This window comes from Cygnus olor, chromosome 12 (assembly GCF_009769625.2).
Source record: "Cygnus olor isolate bCygOlo1 chromosome 12, bCygOlo1.pri.v2, whole genome shotgun sequence".
In the NCBI taxonomy this organism is placed as follows: domain Eukaryota; kingdom Metazoa; phylum Chordata; class Aves; order Anseriformes; family Anatidae; genus Cygnus; species Cygnus olor.
Genome location: NC_049180.1, coordinates 826,211 through 845,232, shown reverse-complemented (window position 1 = coordinate 845,232; position 19,022 = coordinate 826,211). Strand labels below are relative to the sequence as shown.

Sequence of the window (19,022 nt, the reverse complement as noted above, 5' to 3'; positions counted from 1 at the left end):
TTCGTTTCTGGCTAGCTAAGCAAACCATCTGGAAACAGTTAAAGGGAACAGTAGTGTAAACCCAAAAGGGAAAGTGTATTTAGCATTAATAACGCTTTCCTTTTTATTTTGTCCACAGTTGTCTCTTCCTTTTCCACCTCACATTATTCTGTTGATTTAATATTGCTGGCTCCTTTTGATGGAGGTGAGGGTGAAAGGGCACTTCGACTGCAGTAAGGTTGGGTTGGATTTTGTTTGCTGGTTAAGGATGCAATCTCGTATGAACAAGTACTGTGAAAGGAATGGAAAACTCCCTATATGTTGGTTAAACAAAATACAGGGTGGAGATACTGTATAACATAGTTGATGCATCAGATGTTTTCATTGCAGTTAGTTGGCTTTGAACAGTACTTAGCTACATCCACCCAGGCAGCCTGTGATGATATAAATGTTTGATCACACCATTCATACACTTTGCTAACAAGGATGTTCCCTAATTTAATAATCTAAACGTGGCACTATCAGCAAAGTGGTGTGCCTGATATCCCGGGTATAGGAAGGAGCCCTAGAGAAAATTAAGGCTTTACTGAAGCTGGTCCTGGCACAAAGTGGCTGGTCCTGGGCTCAGCGCGGGGTCCCCTCCTGGGACCGGAGGGTGTGCAGGGTGCGCTGCTTGTTTCAGCGGGAGCTGTGGGTGGGGTGGTGCTGCACCACTCCCAGTGGTACAACTGGTTGCACTGGGAGCACTGTGCTGAACTGGGATGGGAGGGAGGCAGTGTCTTCTCGCTTCACAGGCTGCTGAAGTCTGGGAACATGTTTGGTGGCTGTCACAGCACTGCTTGGCTCCTGGTTTTGGTATCTGTATGTTAACAAACCTTGCTTTCAGAGAAAATCTGAACAAAATTACTGGCTGGCCTCACGTTAACTTTCCAGCTGATCTATTTGCTATATGCTTTCATAGCACAGCCTTTTGTTTGGAGGTAACAAGATAGGATTTTTTCTTTTTAATGTCTTCTCTAATACAGAAAGCATGTCATTTTTTTTAAATCTGCAAGCTGGTCAATTGGTTTCAGAGCCTACGCATCATACTATGTCTGAGAAGAAGTTTAGGAAACTGAAAAAAATCAATCTGAAAACTATGTCAATTTAAAAATTAAGAATGAATTAACAGCTGGGAGTTTTATTGATATTGCAGTGTTACAGATTTGACAGCAGAAACAAAACTATTTAATTAATAAAAAAAACTCTTGAGCAAGAGACTATTAAACTGATACCATTTCCCTTCACAGTCTAAATCTCCCTTTTCTCTGGCAAGTGTCTATTATTCTTGCATTTTTATACAGATATGTTGAGACATAATCTGTGTTGAGGCAAGATAGCATAGCAGGATTAAGATTTAGCTCTTTATCTGGCTGCACCAACAGCACATACAGTATTTTCACTGTTTCTTAAAATCCCAGAAGACTACATTCTGAAATTACTCAAATTTCTTAAAAGATGCGTGTGAGGGGCATATGTCTTAGCAAGTATGCCTGTAATATCAAGCAGGCAATACTTTTTCTTAAAATTTGACTCAAATTTTGATTTGGAATGAGATTTTTACCTGATCATGTTTTGGCTGGCACAGATATCTACTACTTCAAAATTGTAAACCTTTAGTAATAGGTGGCTTTTAATGGAAATACCTACACAACCTTAACCACACTGGAGCGAATGCAGTGTGATTAAAAAATGGGGCAGAACAGCAAAAATACTGCTTTTAATTTATCATTTAGTGGTAGGAAAAGGCTTGTTTACTTCATCCTCTCTGCTCCTAAGACTTTCAGCCATTATTTTGAAATGTATTTTATAATAAAAATCTCAGTGGTTAGGTTGCCTAGGGCTTTAGTGTCCATTTTCGAGAAAGGAGGTATTTTTAAGCTTGAAAAAATATTCTGTTGACTGATTACATTTCACTGTCTTAGTTGGATGCTGCTGCCTTGAAATATACTTATAGCAGAGATTTAAAAATAATTCTTTGTGACCCTGTGAATCAAAAGGGTTCAGTAACTCAGGAACATTTCATATACAATGTATTTCTTATTCTATTTTAAACAATTAGTTTAGTTTTACAGGCTTGGTGTACACTATAGATACTTTTAAAGATGAATCCTTTCACTCCCATAAATTCAGGTGCAAGGAGATGCATGTGAAGTAGGCGTCCAGCTAGCACGTGTTAACCACCTTTTGGTTGGCTTTTGTAGCAGCAGAAGCTGCAGCCTGCTTGTGGCACCATGGAAGGTGTGCAGATGGCCCATGTGCAGCCTTGTCATGTGTGACAATTTTTCTGCTGTATTGCGAGCTTTGATGCAATCCAGCTTGGGATGCACCGTTCCCTTTCAGGGACTTGCGGACATGGCGTGAGCCTCACAACCACGTTATGCCTGAGTTCTTGGCACTGGGTAGCGATGATGAAACCATACCAGCTCTTCGCTGGGAATACTTTTGTTCTTGGTCCTGCAGATAATGTGTTAACTGGGAGCCACACTAATACCTGAGATGAAAACTCGCAGCAACACAGGGATTGTCAGGAGAAGCCTCTCAGGCTGTGGCTCTTACAGTAAGACCTCAAATTAATTCTCCTCCATGTCAAGAGCATTTGGCCTTAGACACAACAGAGACAGTCACATTTCATTGCACAGCCAGGTTTCAAAGCCCGTTTGCCCAGGTGCTCGTTCAGTTGTCCTCGGTAGAAGAACCTCAGGCAACTCTGTACAGTGCAAACAAGAAATAAACTCTTGCATGCTTGCACTGAGCACTCCCTGGAGCCTGGAGGCCTGATCTTAGTCATCACCGCTGACCCTCTGCCCACAGATGCTTCCAGTAGGCAACCCCTGGCACAGAGTGCTTGCTGTGTTAAAGTGAAAAAGGAAGCAGGATATACAGCAAGGTCAATTGGCATGTGCACAGATCCCTCCAGAAGATGAGCTGGAAGTAGATCTCTTCTATCAGTCTAGTGCTCCCCCCCCAACCAACAGCAACCCACAAATTGCAATCCTCCACATGTATCAACATGAAAATAGCTAAAAACATATTCCCCTCATTCCCCAGGGATGAACAGATACCTTCATGAGTGGTAAATGAGATCTACTGCAAGCACAGAATACGTGCTATAGATACGTAACAAAGGAAACCTAATGAATGCATTCTGTACAATGCAGATTACTTTTTCAAGGTTACATCTGGTGAAAGCCCATGAAGTGGGGATGTTCTGATGTGGGAAGCTGTTAATTATTGTGTGCCACAGACAGCTAATGCCTGGGATTATTTCACAAGTTTTCTTTTCTGGGCATCTAAACAAAATGTTGAGGGGGAAGTGTGCAATGAGATTTGACCTTCCAGTTGCAAGAAGGTGCAGGAGGTGAAATGTGGGTCAGCATGCCCTGGGTCTCCAGAGCTAAGGGGAAGGAGCTTGCTTCTAGCTACATGAGGCCTTCTGTATTGCGCAGTGAGATTTCAGGGTTCTCCACCTACTGTCCTCCATTAAAACCAAGAGCTCTGTCTTGTAAATGAAAGTGGAAATGATGAGCAGAGTTAGGTTCCCCAGCCACACCACAAGTCTGAGTCCTGCAGCCACTGCTACCTGGCTGTGGGGTGATGTCTGCCTGGGGCTGCTGCTGGGGCCAGGGGGCATGTGCACTGGCAGGAGCCCCAGGGCCTGGCTGGGCAGCACAGAGGGGGGCAGACCCCAGGTGGTGGGGCCCAGTGAGTCTTGTCCCAGCTTCTGCTGCTCGTTTAGGGCCGATGGCTCAGTGGTCTTGGTGAGAGTGCGGCTCCGCAGCATGCAGAGGGGATGCTCTGTGGGGAGGTGCTGAGCCTGCTGCTCTCGGCAGAGCACCTGAGAAGCAGGTGGGAAATCTTTAAACTTCCAGCACCTTGACTCTAAGAGTTCTAAAATCAGTAGTTATTTTGAAAATGGGGGGTTAATTTAATCATCTGCCAGTTCATTATTCCAGTACAACAGTGATGATGTTTATGCAGCTTTGTAAATGCTTTAAAAGCTGAGATGAAAGCAGCCTGTATGTGTGAAGTATTATTGGTGCTGCAGCATTGTCAGCTCATTTCCACAGGTGTTCACAGTGTTAGAAGTATTTGCTAAGTTTGTGTCAGTGCAAGCAAAGTGCCTGAGGAAACAAAGCACTGAGAAAATCAGTGTACATGGTAACATGGACTTGGCCAGGAATCTCTCTTTACACGTTCTCCAAGATCGGAGCTTGGGGATGGAGTAGATTAGGAGTGTGGTATGTTGGCAGGATCATGCAGGGCTGGAGGAATGATATATTGGGGCTAATGTAATTTGTGAGTGAGGGACATTGTTCAAGCTCTGTAAGAAAGTGCTTACTTCCTGCCTCCAACTAGAGCTATCAGTATATCACTTTCAAAATGAGCAGTTTAAACTAAAAGCTAAACTAAAAGAAACCCGACTGCATCTGGGACTTGTCAGAAGCCTCATTCAGATCTGCTATTGTCACATTTTCCAGGAGCCTGAAGATGTGGAAGATAATTATCCCATCCCATAGACAAGTCTATTTGTTCCTTACACCAGTTGCTTCTATGGCTGTGCAATTTGAGTTGTTCCCCCCTACCCCCCACTTAAAGGGTACAGCAGACTTAGGCTGCTGCTCTCACTCATTTTTGTTTGCATATGGTGCAAATAAAAGTATTTTGTAAAATTAAGTTGATCTGTATTCTCCCATTCCCAGACCACATTGTCACACAGGTCTGTGGATTTATAGACTTGTTAACTGAAGAGGTGTAATGAAATGGTTGCAGCCTTTAAGTAGAGTTCACCCCATCCTGTGAAGACAAATCTGAAACTTTTGCGGATGTTGCAGCAGACCTGGCCCCTAGCAATGGGTGTGAACATAGAAGTCCCTCGGCCCCAGGTCGGTGGTGGCAGAAGTTCAGAGGCATTCAGTGTCCCAACAGCTGATGGCAGCTGGTAGGCTTGCAGTGCGGGGCTGTAACCCTTGCCATCTCCTTGCTCCCCTCTCACTTGAGAGATGTGGCAAATGCCTCTTAAACGTGGCCCCTCTGTGGCTGCTTCCTTGTATAGCTGTGTAGTTTTAGTTCTGCTCTGGCTGGTGCTCAGGAGGACGGGCACGATGAGAACATCGTGGGCTTACCCTGTGTTTCCTGGGGGCTCTGGATTGTCTGCATGTTGTGCAGCACCCAGCTGCACCTGGACACCCACATCAGCCTGGGGGGCCCGAACTGCCTGCTCCAGACTGGGTGCTGAATTTTGATTGTGGCATGCTTTGCGGGGCTATGACAATAGACATCTTTCACTTCTGGATGTGCAACCCACTCTTTTGGCTGTTCTTGAATTTCCTTGTGTTTGGAATTGTCAGCACCAACAAACTGCAGAGGGCTTCCTGAAAAGAAAAAATCCTATGTGGTTATTCAATGGTACATCAATGAAAATGGACTGCCAAACATTCATTAAGCTATTTAACATTGTATCTGATTAAAGCCTTTGTAACTAACAGCCTACTCTCTCTCTCACTGCCAGGTTAGAGAGGTTCATTCTTTGTTTCAAAAAAATCTTGATGGTCACAAATATGAAATATTCTGCAGAGCAATAAAATCACTTGAAAGGCATGTGTGCTGATGCAGCTTTTTCTTGTGGTGGAGAATCTGATTTCTAGATAGACTGCTGGGTCCTGGCATCCCGTGTCCCCTGCAGGATTTGTGAAGATGTGTTTGGGAATCCCTGGTTAATCTGAGTCATAGCAGGTCTTGGGGCCAGCTGGCATGAGGTGAGGGCTCGGACTGCCTGCCCAGCCTCATGCTGGCTACTGCTGCTCTTCAGACCCGTGCCTCTTGGACTCTGCTCCTTGCTGGGTGTTTTGGGGCCCTTGGTGAGCAGGCAAGCAGCCTTGGTCCGGCTGCCCTTGCTCCCAGGTAGTGCTCTGGCTCCAGGAATCCTGCTGGGTGTGGGCTTCACCTCCTGCTGTGCTCCCTGGAGGCTCCAGTGCTGGTGGGAAGGGGAGCCTGGGGAGCTGTGCCCTGGAGGATTGCTGCTCCCCTTCGGGAGGCACAGTGATCTCTGCCTGTGGAGGGAAGAAAATTGGAGACGCCCATTGATACTGGTGAAGAAGAAAATGTGAATTTCGGAAGTGGAGGGAAGAGGAGGAAAGGGATTGCCTTTCTTTGTATTAATATAAGATGAAGATTAATTCTGCTAGCAGGATTCTGTTGTCTTGTCAGAATTCAGTGGGTTTCTATTTTGGATCAGTGCAGTGCCAGAATGTAAATCCGATCGCATTGTGTCTTTCAAAATAAAATCAAAAAGCCTTGCTGATTGCTTATATGGGCAGCCAGCACACCTTAAGAAGTAAGAAAGGTTCAGAGAGGAATATAATAAGGCCTGGGAAAGTGGCAGCATGAAAGGGATGACCTTTATTTGCAATCATAGCTGAGATTTACAGTTTATTACTGATAGCTTTTATAAAGAGCCATTCAGTTCAGAGGTGAGAGGTTTGTCATCTGGAAATGCAATTAACTTTAGCCTTATCCCAATCCCCCTGGTCTTAGTGTGAGAGCAGCACTTCAGCAATATCATGATTTTCCCTCTAATTTCTTTTTTCCCTACATTTTTGTCTCATATCCCTTGTTCTTTGGCATAAATGCAGGTGCATGTTTTTTGCTGCTATTATATCATTATTATTAGATGCACCTTTGAATTTTTTATTAGATCCAACTTGATTTTTGAATGAGAAGATTTCAAAGAAGAGTGACATTTAAACTGGAGAAGAGCTAAGATAACTCATGGAATGAAATTGTGCTATATATGTCAAAAATTAATTACAGGCACGGAATATCTCAAAAAAAAAAAAGGTAGGGGAGAAACAGTTGATTTTTCAATAGCAATGATGGTTGCTCTTTTTCACTCAAAACCCATACACTGACACTTATCCTTGCACTTGCACAATTTAGCCTTGATGCTTGGTAATGTGTGCTTATACATCAACCAGATGCGGTTGCACTGTACGTGTCCAAATACACACAGACACCGTGGAAAACACCATGAACAAATGAAAGTATTTTTGGTGTCCGTGCTGTGTGCACAGGGGAACTGTCCAAAGGTCTCTTTCTGTTTCACAGGTTTGCTTTTACAGCCCCCTTGTCTGCTCAGGCTGGTCTGCAGGAATTTCAGAACCAGACAAAAGCCAGAGCCCTGCTCCTGGCTGCTCTCTGGGTTCGTGGAAGTGCATCCCAGCAGCTCCTGCCTGGGGCACCCTGCCCGTGGGTCTGCCCCGTGGGTCTGCCAGCGCCTGCCCGGGGAGGCAGCGGCTGGCTGCAGGGACTCGTCAAACTCCTGCTGGCTCTGTTTACTCCAGGGTAAACTAGAGCAGAATAATTACTACCACTGTGTTTTTCATCCCTATTTTATTGTGGCTATTATTTTCATCAGTGTTAGAGGTTAATATCCCTATTTTTCTCCTCTGCTGCCTGAATACAATAGGGGCTCAGCAGACAGTCGAACCAGGTGGCAGAGGCAGCAGTGCTGCCTCCAGTGTGAGTCTGGATTAAACCATCCCTGGTGTGGGTGCTTGGTCTGGCATGGGGTCTGTGTCCTTCCCACTGCCCCTCAAAAAAAAAAAAAGCCACTGATTCAGCACAGTGTGGAGCACCTGGGGCAGAGTGAGCAGGATGTGGGCTGGAGGTGTGTGGTGTGATGATGTGCTCTGTGCTGGGCCTGCACCAGTCCTGCCCAGCAGGGTACTGGTCTGGCACCTGTCCCACTGGTACCCAGGTGTCCGACAGTGGAGAAAAAGGCAGGCTGGCTTCAGTGTCCTTAAAAACACCTTTCTGTGGTGCAAACAAGTGTTAATGTGAAAGGGGAGATTGCCTCAAACAACATGCTCTTAAACTGGAAGAGTAAACAGTGCCCTTTTCTGCAGAAAGCTTTTGTTCTAAGGTGCTCTTTATCTTGATGATATTCCAGTCCAAAAATCCTCCTTCCTGGCTCTTGACAGCAATAAAGAAACCTCAGTTGTATTTATAGATTTTTTTTCCTTCCTAAGATCCAGACCAGGGTAAGGGTGTCCTTGGTAGGAATGCTTACCCTTTTTTCTTTTTTTTTAGACTGAGTGCTTTTATCTTAAACTCTTGGTAACAGAGGAATGATGGTGCTGCTTGCAGTGCAATTATTTATTTTGTTTGGAAGCAGATGATCTGATTTTCTGGAGTTGAGAAATGGGATTGGTTTGTAGGTCCCAAGGTAAATCTGCCCTTCCTGTGTGGAGGAGGGAGCAGCCAGGAGATACCACGCAGCCGGTTGGATTCACTGCTGGTTGGACCTGGTGGTGGTGGTCGGTGCTTCCCGCTGCGCAATGGAAACGGAATAAGCTAAAATGTAAATAGATGGTGTGCTTTAATTTAGGTGTTAATATCCTGGACCAACTGTTCAGAGCTGTTTTTTGTTTTCCTGTTCTGAGTATCGGGGTGAAGAGACGTTATTTCAGAGGTCATTGGGTAGCTGGCTCAGACTGGGCTCTAGAAGGTGAAGAGCAATTTCTGCAGCAGTTTTCCTAACAGCAGCCAGATACATTTAAAAAGTGAATGGGAATCAGACAAAATAAAACCAAGCGTGCCACAGGCTGGAGTACAGAAGCAAAGCTTGTGCTACGCCCCTGAGGCTGTGGGGCTGGGGCAGCTGCTGCGTGCTCCGGTCCTGCCCAGGCGCTGCTGACTCGGGGTGCTGCAGCCTGCCTCTGGGTAATGCTGCTGCTTGTTAGCAAGGTGTGCGCAAGTGATCTCACTGAGCGTTCCCTGCCGTCAGTACCCCACAGGTACCTGGTGCGGTGCTGTATGCTTACGTGTATTTTGAATAGATGCATGTAAAATGAAAGGGTTGTGTGCACCCTACCAATAAAGGCGTTGTTAACTGGTAAGATAGCATTACGGTGCTGGATACTAAGTCAGAGCTAATAGGCAACATAAACCAGAAATACTTTGATATGTTTTTAGTTGATAGAGAACAGACAGTAATTATCATTTAGACTAGTGGGTACCAATATTAAGTGTTGTCTTAAAAAATCACTGAGACTTGTAATATGTGATTTAGAATTTTCATTAAGGATCTGAAAAGGGGTACAAAAATCAAACGTGACTAACTTGATTAACCTCAAAATCAGAAGTAGCAAATGCCTGTGCGACAGAAACCAACTTTAGGTACCTGGAGAATTTAGATATATGTACTTCGGGTATCAAAATGATACTCAGTGCAAAGGAATGTACCCTTACACCCAGACAGATGGAAAAGTAGCACAGAGCTGAAGTGAAGATTTAAAGAGACTGAGTCAGAAAAAGATCTGTAGTGGATTTCAATCAAAGCATCATATTGCAATAAAGATGTCAATATTTTTTCATATGTGAATATGCAGTGGGATTACAGCTAAAGTTAGGAGGTTTGATAGTATGATCTGCTCAGCTGGTGCATCTATGTCTGGAGCAGTGTTTTTCTGGCTGATGGGTTTCAGAGTGCAGCTCGCAGGGATGAGATGGGGCCGTCCTCCGTGCCGGAGGGCTCTGGCAATGCTGAGCTGCCTGTGGGGAGAGGGGAAGCTGGCCCTTTGTAGCAACTGAAATGCAAAGTTACTAGTCAATGGTTTGCATGCAGTAGTAATAGCAAAAACAAGCAAATGAAAATTTGAAGTCTCATTTATTCAGCCATTGCTTATCAACTATAACATGACGTTTGGCGTGACCTGGGTTTGTGTGCATCCATCTGCCTGACTGGAAAGGGGCTGCATGCGATGGTGCCCCAAATACAATTACTGTTGGATTAGATGAAAAAACCACAGGTTTAAAAGAAATCCATGTGTTTGGTGGTAGCAGTGTGGGAGCCATTGCTCCATTTACTGTTGCCTGAGATCTGCTCTGGAATCTGAGACATGGGGCGAGGGATCAGGGGCTGACCCATGGCAGAGCCATGTCTCCAGCTGCTCCTGGGTCACGCTTGCAGGGATGGAGGCAGTGGTCGGATGCGCAGCGCTGCTGGGGTAGGTCCCTCTCTGCAGTGCTGAGAGCAATGTGCCCCCTGCCTCAGTGGTCTGAAAAGTGTGCAGCAGCTAAAAAAGGGTTAATTTGTTTACTCCTTGAGAAAATAGTCACTGCATACCATGCATGAATAACTTCTTTTACTTTTTGATCACCTAAAATGATGGATGAAAATAAAGACTGTACACTTGTCCACAGAGGCTTTAAAATCTGCATTTTCTGTATAATAAAAGAATTCCTGAAACCTGGAGGGGTGGGAAGGTCAATGATGCTGTAGCTGCTCTGCTCTTATTTTCCTTTGTCTCCTTGCTCGTGGTGCCTGACTGTGGTGGTGGAGCTGCAGGGCTCGGGGCCGGGCTGGTGCTGCTGCCCTCCGGAGCTCCCCAGGCTTTCTGGTGCTGTAATTTTGTCTAGGCTTGGGTTTTTTGGTGGCTGCTGATGGACAGTGTGTCCACTCCCATGATAAGTTGGTGGTTCTGCTTCCAGTTCTCCACTGGTGGATGGCAGGCAGGGGATTTGCATTTGTTTTTCTCAGGCATGAGAAGAATTCACTGTGTCAGGGTGTGTGTCAGGGACCTTGCCCAGCACTGCATCGGCAGTGAGAGCACACACTTTGTTCTCTCCTGTGGAGAAGAAATCAAATTTGTTACTTCTTAGTGTATATTATATCTGAAGAGTCCATAGAGTTTTAGTTGCTTTAAGTCTTTGAGGCAGACCTATTTATATAGCTAAGTTTTTTTTAAACGAAAGGCACATGGGGCAGAATCTCTAAAGGAATTTTGCTTTGAAATTTTAGGAGGGCTTAGCTCTTCCCATTGTTCTTGCTCTACGGGATCTGGGCTGTGTTTTGTTTGCTTTTTCTTTCCATTTTGGCAGAGGAAGTGAATTTGGGTGCCTGGTACTGACACCTCTGCTGTCTGTGCTGGGGCCACTCCACCTGCACTGCCCCAGGCTGGCTGCAGCCGCAGCCTTGCAGAGGGCTCTGCTCGCAGCACGAGCTGGTGCTACGATAAAACAAATACATTTTATAGAGCATCATCTATTTTACCTTACTCATTTGCAAATGAACATAAATGGGTTCATGTGAAACATGGATAATAACTAAGATGCAGTAGGAAATTAATTAGAATATATTTATAATTACACACCTAACTCGAACCTATTAGTTACACTATCTGTTCTTTAATTGCTTTCATTTTGTGAATTTCTTCAGACTTTAAAAAATATGATAGCATTTAATTTAAACATTATGTGAAGTTTATCCCTAGAAACATATGTTAAATTCAAATGGGGTAAATTTTTGCAAGTGGGAAATTATGTCTTGGAGAATTAAGCACTCTGTGCTTTAAATACTTACAGACTGAAGCCCTGGGGTAGAACTTAAAATATATGTAAAATCCTGAAAAAAAGGAAAATACAGGAATTTATTTCTAGACTGCCACCTCTGTCCTTTTTTATTTTGCATGTGCAAATGGTAAAGCTAAACAAGGAAGTTGCACACTTACTAGGAACTTTTATATGTTAAAATCTGACTTTGGTCCAAATTGTAACCGTAGTCTGAAATCAGAAGAAAAATCATTTAAGAATTTTGTATCAAATTTTGTTTGGATTTGTCCTTCTTAAAATTTACTATTAGTATACAGTAAAAGCTCTAGACAATAAATAAAGGGAGATTAGATAAATATTTTGTTCCAGTGAATGGGGGTTAATAAACTACTTCAGTGTTGAAACATTTTTCCAGACTTTTTTATAAATGAACTAGGTGAAATCTTCAAAACTTGTGAATCATTTAAATTTCCTTTCATCCACAGCCTTCTATGGGAAATTTTGTTTTTGTTTCTAAAAGATGATTTGTTTCTAACTTGGAAAACAGGCTCTAAAGAAGATCTGGAAGGGATGTAACCCTTCATGTCAGTTTCCAAGAGTCAGAAGCTGGGTGAGGCTTCTCTGACACAGACAGCTCCAAGAGCTGCTGAGGGCTGGGCTGGACCTTGGGGCTGCTCCCCTCTTTCTGCTGTGTGGGTCCCAGGGGCTGGGGCCCCAAATCCCACCTTGGCCTCCCTGGGCCTCTGATGTCCCCTGGCTGCCTCTCGGTAGTGTTGCGCAGGCTGAATGCCTACAAGTTTGGGAAAAGTGCGTTGAGTCCTTCCACAACCGGTGGCAAGCATCTGTGCTACTGAAGATCTGTTCACACACTTTGGGCTCCTCTGTCTTTGCGTACCATTCTGCCAACACTGTTTCCAATGATTTTCTTGAAACAGAAACCGAACTGCTTGTTTTCACAACAAACAGCTGGAGGGTGCACAGCATCCCTGCCCTGTACTCCTGGTGGATGCGTGATGGACTTCTTCAGCACTGAAGTACATGTGCTATAACAAAATGCAATTTATGATGTGCTCCAACATGTTCTTTCTTTTGTAAGACCCTGGTCCAATCAGTCAAAATCGCAGGTGCTCTTGAGGGCTGATCTTGGTGGGTGTTGCCTGTGGGAGGCTCTGCAGAGCAGAGGGAGGAGATGGGTTTGGAGACCCAGAGCACAGGGGGTCTGGGTTAGCAGACAAGAGATAGGCAGTGACTATTTAATCTGTCTGAGGTGTACGGTTTGGATTGTGAAAGAAACCTCTTCACTATATAGACTGAGTGACAGTAATGGATCAAGATTTGGTTTATGCTGGTTAATGGTGTCTCCTGCACTGGTGCCTGAGGGTTTTTAGGTACGTTGTTTTGCAAAGAAGTGGCATGTGTTTGGACTTTTCTGGGAGATGTTCAGAAATAAATGAACAATATTTCGTAGCACTTCGTGGAATACAAAGGACCCAGAGGTCAACAGTCACTCTGCTTTTATTTTGTCTCAAGATTTTTTTTCCAGTTCTTATATTGGTCACATTTATTACATAATTGCAAAAGAGAAATGACTACTTCACAGATCTGCATGGAAGCAATTTCTCTGTATCAGGTAGCTGAGACCTGAAGATTACATATAGGTGCTAAGAGTGATGAATAGGGTGCAACAAGATGTAAAATGGTCGATAAAGTCAGCACAGGACTTCCTGACATCACGGGTTTGATTTGAATCTCTCTCTATCCTGTTAATATTTTGTGAAGGGGAAATTTGGCTTTACAGAAATCTTTAAGAACTGTGACTACCCAGTGTCTTGCATTTTTCTTTAAAGTAACGTAGCTTGCTTTTTTATTACTGTGCAATCACAAACTTTGGTAACACCCACCACGTTTCAGCATCCTGTGTTCCCCCATTTTGTGGCAAGACCCCACGTGTGCTCCCCTCTACTGAAAATCCTCTCTTGTTTCTTAGATGTGCATATATCTATGAGGAACACTTTTTTTTTGATTTTTTTCATTTTCTCAGGTGGTAAATAGTTTGCAATTCAGGATACGTTTTTACTTTCATGCAAATAAGGAAAAAAACACCTTTACTTTGAACTGAGTGATCTGGTGCTGCTGCATAGAGCAATGCACAACATCTGGCTGCTTTTCTTTTCACTGCAGGAATAGGAACATTAAATCTTAATGTAGCAACACCATATAATTTTTTTTCTCATAGATTTGCTCACACTGATTATTTCTAGATATTCTTTAAAAGCAGAATAGAAATAGCATGAAAAATTATTCATACACTGTTCTATCCTGAAAAATAGTCTGGTCCCCTATCTGCTTATTGATATAATTAAAACTGGATTAGTTGGGTGGATTATAGAGTTTTCTGAAGTCATTGGGGAGTTTTCTGTCTCTTGCCACCACCCCATCCCTGAATCTAACAATGTTATGAACAGGCTCATACCAGCAAGGTCTGGCTGCATTTTGTTCTTAAGCCTTTCCTCTAGTTTCTGATTTGCACGAGAGCATTTGACGGTTGTTGTCTGTGATTAGAGCTGAGCATGGGTGTAAATCCTTCAGATTCCTAATTTAAATATTGAAGCCAACACAAGGTGCAAGTGGGAACTGACACAAAGCGAGTGTGCTTAATGGAAATGTAGAAGAAGTAATACTAGCACACCATCTTGTGCTTTTGGGCTTTTTTAGATTTTTGTGCAGACTACAGAGTTCAGAAACAGTTCTCATATCAGTTTCTCCCTTGTTTTGGACATGCAGCGACCCAATGCCCCCATATGTTCCCAGGCGAGATACTGGGAGTGATTTTTTAACCCAATGGGAAAATTTAACACATTAGAGAAAAAGTCCAGTCTAAACAGAGTCTGTGCAGAGAAGGGGATCTATCTTAGATCTGTAAAGTACTAATTTGCAATGGCAGCTTTTACCTGCAGAAACAGTGATAAAACATAGGTTGTTCCTTGTGCTGTGGTGGAGCCTTTGTAGGGGAAGTGCCACTTTTGCATCTTTTTGAGATGTGTCAAGAATCAAAGGTCCTGGAGGACGACTTTTTTGCCTTACTTGAGAATAATAAACAACTGAACATCATCAAATAACTGCATTCACAAGGTTACCCAGATTTTTTTTTGTGGGGGGGACAGAAGATACTCATAAAAATACTTCTACATTCCAGGGCCAAAAGATAATGAGATTATATTTATTCAGTGGTAACAGCACTAAAGATACTCAGCAACTACACTAAATAAAGATTAGTTGTACCAGTCACAATAGTACACACAAATATATCATACATTGGCCACCAAAGTGAATTTTATATTAATTTATCAGGAAAAGACAGACCAGATATCTTTAAATGATAACTTGAATGTATGCAAAATGCAGCATATATCATTTCAGAAGTGTTTAAAAAGAGCTTATTTCTGAGACAGAAGTTTTGGTTAGGATCTGGGCTGAGTGTCCGGTATATACAGCACCTCCTTGTTTTTGAAGGAATTTAAACAAAGACTCCAAATGCTCTGTGGCACAGTTAGCCTGTTGTGTACATTACTAGTGTACGTGCAGCAACAGCATGGTACATAGATGGTTTCCACACAGAGATGTTACTTGGACGAAATTGCATAGGAAAGCCTCTGAAAAGGAGTTACTGTGTTCTGACACTGTGTAAAAATAGCTTAATATCAGCTCATCAATAACGCATTATGCCTTCTGTGTGACACAAAGCCCAACAGAATAGAAAGGAATTATTGCTTATGCTGTATGGACTGTACACTTCCCACTCTGCTCCATGACCATATTTAGTATGAGTAAAAAGGGCGGAGGGAAAAATTATAGGTAATTCTTAGGAGCAATTTAAAAGCTGAATTCTGTTGAGCCTGCATCTTCTTCACAAGAGATATTTATAGTAAAATCGTAACTAGGAGGTTCCCCTCTCTTTCACTGTTCAGTGATAGAATAATTTATGAATCTGACAATCCTACCCCTGGATAATGTTAAGACTAACATAATGTTCAGTTGAGTAACTCTACACTCCTAAAGTTTATTAGACTGTGTAACAACAGCAGCTGGGTTGGTATAATGAAATGAGATACGTAGTCACTTTGGATGTAGGATGTCTTATGAATCCACTATGAGATGATGGTGGGAATCCTCACTGCAGGTGCCTCACCCCTTCCAGATGGAGATGGGACACAGCACCATGTGTGCAGAGAACTCCTCAAGCAGGGGTTAATGCATAAACCTAAGCAGAGAGAATTCAAGTAGGAAAAAAAAAGTAGATCACTATCATCTCAGCCTGGCAAAATTGCTGTTTCTTGCAAGCCACCTTCTCTTTTCCTACCCTGGAGATGCTCTACCAGAGTTGGAAACTTGGCAGAGATGTGGGCTCACAGTTGGTGCTGCACAGCACCCCTCCACTGCAGCCCCTCTGCACCATCAGCATCCCAGTGCCTTGGTGGCCCACCTGTGCCCCTTCCCCTCTGCAAAGCCCAGCTGCTCCCCAGGGCAGGAGCGCTCTGTGCTGATCCTTGCCTGGCAAGGGTGGCAGTGTCTTGGTGTGACATGGAGGTCTCTCAAATTCCCCAGGCATATTTTGTAACCAGGAGCTTCCAAGGTGGGTGATAATTGCCCACACTGCCTGTGGAAGCAAGTGGGGTGGTCAGTGTGGCTTATTTGGCCACAGAGCCACTGAGGCGTTCATTTCTGAGAGGTTGTCAGGAAAAATTGAAGGGTTTAAGTATATGACCTTTTGCAGGAATTACTTCAACAATAGCTTATTCTACTGTGTCAACTGCAGTTGTAGTCGTAACAATGAATTCCACTTTGAGAATGCAAATTGAGTTCCTAATTGTGAGATTTAATCCAGGGTGTGCTGGGCAGTAATCTCTTAAGAGTTTTGTTCCTGCTAAAGCATTTTGGATTCCTGCTAGAGTGACATGTACTGTTCCAAAGTTGAAAATATTACATACCCAGGGAGGGAAAAAATAAAAAAAAAGGAAAAATGGCCATGCTAAATGAAAACAGTGCTGGCACTGAAAGAAAAATGCTCCAAGCTTTGCTAGAAACAGACAGAAGTCTCTTAGATATACAGGTGCAGGTTTTTATGGGACTTCCATAAGTGTGCCTAGAAAAAGAATGGAAGTAGTCACCTGCATGCCAAAACATTAGGGCTGCAGATGCAAATGAGGAAATTGCTTATGCAGGTACCTTTGATTGTAAACAATCTGTGCATGTGTTCAAGCACTTACAAATAAAGGTTTTAATAAATGTTAAGAGAAATTCTGGGCTATTTTCTGTTATTTTTCATCTTAGTACTGAAAAATACCCATAAATCCACAAACAACTCATCTCCATGCAGACTCCAGAAAGTTCTTTAGTTCTTTATATGTATCAGCATGAGAAAGATACGAATGGCATAAGGTTAAAATAAATAAAGTAAGCATAATAAAAGTGAAAGGACTAAGGAGATAACCTTTATGAGTGGTAAGCATCATGTGTTCTTTTAATTGCTGAAGTAGTAGTTTTGGAAGATTTTCTAAACAAAGTGCTAAATAGTGCTAAATATTTCTTAGGTCCAGCAGTTGTCAGTGTGGGCTTTGCCAGATGTTATAATGCCTAAGTATATTGAGGAAAAAAATATCTGAAACTGTACTTAAACACCCCCTTTATATGACACTTTATAATTAAATATATATCACACATATGTGAAGGTAATTTGAGATCTTTGCAGTTTTTTTCACAAACCAAGTATATGATTGCATTTAACTTATCAGGAGGCTTATTTGGATAATGACTGCAAATTTAGAGCTACTTTTGTATGTCAGAAGACATCACAGGATTTCAGTGTTATGCCCTTTGGGTTAACGTACAACTAGAGTCTTTTACAGATTAATGAAGCCTGTCTTACAAAGATTAATTTATGAAATACTTGTTGTCTGTTTATATGAAGTCACACTAGCAATGTCTGCTTTAGAAAAGCGTATGAAAGGCTAAATTTAAAAGTGAGCTGCCAAGGAAAATTAACTTCCTGTGACATCAGGTCACAATTTCAGTAACAACTGGAAACATTCAGTTGTGAGATGCACAAGTCTGCTATGAGCCAGTAGCTGATGACTGGGAGGGATTAAGCCATCTCCAGTTCTACGAAACTTACTTATAGAAAATGCAAAGCTTGAGAGGATCTTTTACTTGATCAAGAGCTTGACAGTGAGTAGAATATGTTGTCAATAAAAGGGATTCGTTTGAATGTGTTACTGACCAAATAAGCGTTTACCTGGTGCAGACACTGGCCTTGGGCCATGACTGGGTGTTTGGGCAGTGGGGATGCTGTGGTCTCACATGCCCTGCCAAAGGAAATAAAGCCAGAGAAGAAAATTAAGTGCTAGAAATTACCACTTATTGAGTTCAGAAGGTCAGCATGGGTACTTTTGCCTGGTTCTGCAACAACAAACTCATGCCAGTTGAAGGCTGAGGAACTTTGCCAGCGGCCTTGCTGCTGGAGGGGACAGGCTGCAGCCTGCAGGCCTGGGCTGCTTGCTCCTCATGGCGTCTGCATGTGGTCCTGCCAGGCCTTGCTCCTGGTCGTTTCTGTGTGCTGAGGCACAGCCAGGCCAGAATGGAAGAATTTGTTGCTGTTGTTAAAGCTTACAAGTTCTTTAAAAGGTAAATATTCACCAAGGAAGTAGTGGGAGCAAAGAACTTGCTGTTTCAGAACAAAGTGATTCTGGTTTTTGAGTCCTTCACACATCGCATGCTGTAAAGCAGAAACCCCATAATTTTAATTGGTATTCTATTAAGGTATTATTTTTAAATATTGGGACTGCCAAATTAATCTGACACCTGTATGTTTATGGCTAGATATATTTGTTAACTTGAAGATGGCTTTTGTTTGAACCATGCACCATTTTCAGGTAAATTACTGTTTTCACAGTAAATGTCAGTTCCTCTTTTTTTAGTACTTATTCCTATAAGTTTAGGGACAGCTCAAAAAATCATTTTCATGAGAAAGCAGTGCTATTGTTAAATGTCAGAGTTTCATTGATAATCTTTATGCATGATACTGATTTACCGTTCTACTTTTAAAGCAGACTTTTTAAAGTCTGGGCACTGAGGAAGTGTGCTAAGGTTTGTGCTTTCCTCAGGGAAGTTCAGCACTATTGTTATCTGAACTGCTGCCTTTGCCTAATAAAGTGTCTGCTTCCTCTTACATTTTAAAATGAAATTCTTTTTGCCAGTATCTTTTTTTTTCCACAAGTCTGTTTTGCCCCTTCGCACTGTGATCTTTTCTGCCAGGGTCGGTGTTTTCGAACACCCTGGGCTCCCAGCACGCAGTGCAATGCAGGACAATTGCTCCGCTGTTTCCGAAACCATGCGGGGCAGGCGTTCAGATGCCAGCTGAAAGGAAGAGCCTTTTGTACCAAGTGCCAGCCTTATTAGCCAGCTGGATTTCCTGAAAGGGTTTCTATTGGCAGGCAGCCTGCGTGGAGGCAAGTCAGAGGGGAGCGCGCTGGTTATTGAATTTGTAAATAATGAAGCAGGTTCCAACGGGTGCGTACTCTGAGCAGGATGGAAAAACCATCCTGACCATGTCCCTTGTCCTGCTGGCCGCATGCCTTTACAGGGGAGATGAACAGAGCCGCGGTGCTCTGCTT

General features: G+C 43.1%; 1 protein-coding gene and 1 long non-coding RNA gene across 2 annotated transcripts in view; one reads left to right on the top strand and one right to left on the bottom strand.

Annotated features, from left to right (window-relative positions):
- The window catches only part of ZFHX3 (zinc finger homeobox 3), a 533,455-nt gene that overhangs the window by 57,495 nt on the left and 456,938 nt on the right, over positions 1-19,022 (top strand). The window lies entirely within an intron of this gene.
- Positions 13,370-15,667, bottom strand: LOC121076991. The gene is made up of 3 exons (XR_005823859.1): positions 15,473-15,667; positions 14,304-14,411; positions 13,370-13,527 (listed from the first exon to the last, which is right to left on the bottom strand). It is a non-coding gene; the product is annotated as an uncharacterized LOC121076991 (long non-coding RNA).